Raw genomic sequence first — 2,824 nt, 5'->3', positions numbered from 1 at the left:
TTTGAGGGCGCCCGTGTGAACTCGTTCGGGCGGGTCGTTCGGGTGGGTCATTCGGGCGGGTCGTTTGAGGGCGTCCGTCTGAACTCGTTCGGGTGGATCGTTCGGGTGGGTCGTTCAGGCGGGTCGTTTGAGGGCGCCCATCTGAACTCGTTCGGGCGGGTCGTTCAGGCGAGGGCCGTATCAAAAATGCTAAGTTGTGACCCGCGGTTGGCTTTGTGCATGTTCGTGCAGCACGTTTGCCCGGCTCTCCCTTGTCGGTTCATTTCGGTCATTCGGGCGCCCATGAAAAATCGTTCGGGCAGGTCGTTTGAGGGCGCTCGTGTGAACTCGTTCGGGCGGGTCGTTCGGGTGGGTCATTCGAGCGGGTCGTTTGAGGGCACCCGTGTGAACTCGTTCGGGCGGGTCGTTCGGGTGGGTCGTTCGGGCGGGTCGTTTGAGGGCGCCCGTGTGAACTCGTTCGGGCGGGTCGTTCGAGTGGGTCGTTCGGGCGGGTCGTTTGAGGGCGCCCGTGTGAACTCGTTCGGGCGGGTCGTTCGGGTGGGTCGTTCGGGCGGGTTGTTTGAGGGTGCCCGTGTGAACTCGTTCGGGCGGGTCGTTCGGGCAAGGGCCGTATCAAAAATGCTAAGTTGTGACCCGAGGTTGGCTTTGTGCACGTTCGTGCAGCTCGTTTGCCCGGCTCTCCCTTGTCGGTTCGTTTTGGTCGTTCGGGCACCCATGAAAAATCGTTCGGGCGGGTCGTTTGAGGGCGCCCGTGTGAACTCGTTCGGGCGGGTCGTTCGGGTGGGTCGTTTGGGCGGGTCGTTTGATGGTGCCCGTGTGAACTCGTTCGGGCGGGTTGTTCGGGTGGGTCGTTCGGGCGGGTCGTTTGAGGGTGCCCGTGTGAACTCGCTCGGGTGTGTAAGGCCCTCGCAACTCGGGTAGGAGTGCGACAGGCAAATACCCCTTCACACGGAGGTCGAACGGTGGGTACGACCCGAGTAGGCGCACACAAAGGCGGGCGGGTGCCCCTGCACGACGGGCGGGCGCCCCGTGCACAATGGGCACGGGTCTACACGGGCGGGTCACCCGACAAGTTGATAGTGCGGGCGCGGGTCTACACGGGCGGGTCACCCGACAAGTTGATAGTGCGGGCGTGGGCGTGCACGACGACCCAGCGGGCAGTGCGACGAGCTGGTGTGGGCGCGGGCGTGCACGACGACCCGGCGGACAGTGCGGCGAGCTGGGCACGGGAGAGCGCGGTTATAACAGCGGCGAGCGGGCACGGCGGAACAATGGGCGGGCGCCCCGGCGGGCGACTCGTGAACGATGGGCGGGCGCCCCGGTGGGCGACCCATGCACGATGGGCGGGCGACCCGACCGTGCGACAAAACAGTCGGTTGTTATGCGACGAAAGTTTGTAAACAATGCGACATTTGGAAAATGGCTAAGTGTTTATAAGCGTTGTCAAAAGGAGTAAAGCCGATGTGTTATTATGTATGTTGTGGGCATATGGGGTGAGTTATAGGGGTCGGCCTTAAGGCTAGACACCCTTCCATAAACCCACAATGGAGTGCGTATCTACATAAAAGCTTTGAGCTCATTTGAAGCAACGAATGAACACATAAACATATATATTATATGGAGACTTGTACACACACACACACACACAGATATATATATATATATGTGTGTGTGTGTGTGTGTGTGTGTGTGTGGTTAATCAAATAAAATAATAATAATAATATATACATGGGCGTATATGTGAAAAGGTGGGGTCGGCCATGAGAGGTGCACCCCCCTTAAAACATATGGAAGGAAGCATATATATTATGGAGGATGGAGCTTCATTTCTCCATCGAACTTCGCTTGCTCTCCTTCGCATAAGGACAAGAAAAGTGCGAAGTGTCTTGAGGATATGCGCATTCCTCATGCGCATAAAGGATAAGGAGACCTCGCATATGTTGGATTGGATTATGTTGAGTGTTGGCACGGTTAAGGAAGTTTTGTACTCGGGTTATGCAGGACTTAAAGGAGGAGGTCTTGTGTTTCGGTTGAGCACCCTCCTACCATAAGGAGTTAGCACATGTATTCTAAGGCCGTCTTTGCCTTGTTGTAAACATTTCTAAGTGTTGGCCGTGGATTTTTCCCAGCACACTTGTATGATGTATTATTGAAGGTTTTCATAATATATTATTATTGGGCGGACTTGTTCGGGAGTTGCCCCTCCCTCTATAATTGTGTGCAATTGTTATGTTCTCGGTTTAATTGCATATTGGTTATGAACGTGTATGAAGATTAATGCATTTTACTTAATTGAGAAAGATGAATTAAGTATGTTAATGTGGAAAGGTGTAGTCCATGTGCATGAGTATTATTAAAAAGAAAGTGTACGGTGGTGCCGCACCTCACCAGACACGGTTGGAAGACTACCGTAGGCTTGGGGGCGTGACAGGTGGTATCAGAGCAGCTGATCTGGTATTGAAGCTGCTACACACCTTTACCGAAGAAAAGGTGGTATCAGAGTAGCTGATCCGGTATTGAAGCTGCTACACACCTTTACCGAAGTAAAGGTGGTATCAGAGCTCGGTCGGAGCTGGTGAGCAGGGTTGCTCGTGAAGATTTCAAGACTCGGTTATGGAGAACAGTTTGGGTTACATAGACTTGATGGTTTATGGTAAAACCGTTCAAGCCCTGGTAGACATGAATGTTGCACATAACTTTGTGACTACACGGTTAGCAGAAGAGGTTGGGCTGGCATCTATTATGGAGGTCGAGACAGTGGACCCTAGAGCTAAGGTTGTCGGTTTGGTACATGATGTACCTATACAGATAGAAGAATGGAGAG

Source organism: Pinus tabuliformis, chromosome 7 (genome assembly GCF_031772625.1).
Source record: "Pinus tabuliformis cultivar Carrire ecotype Pingquan chromosome 7, CPIR1, whole genome shotgun sequence".
Lineage (NCBI taxonomy): Eukaryota > Viridiplantae > Streptophyta > Pinopsida > Pinales > Pinaceae > Pinus > Pinus tabuliformis.
The sequence above is the reverse complement of the archived record's forward strand: the minus strand, read 5'-3'. Positions refer to the sequence as shown.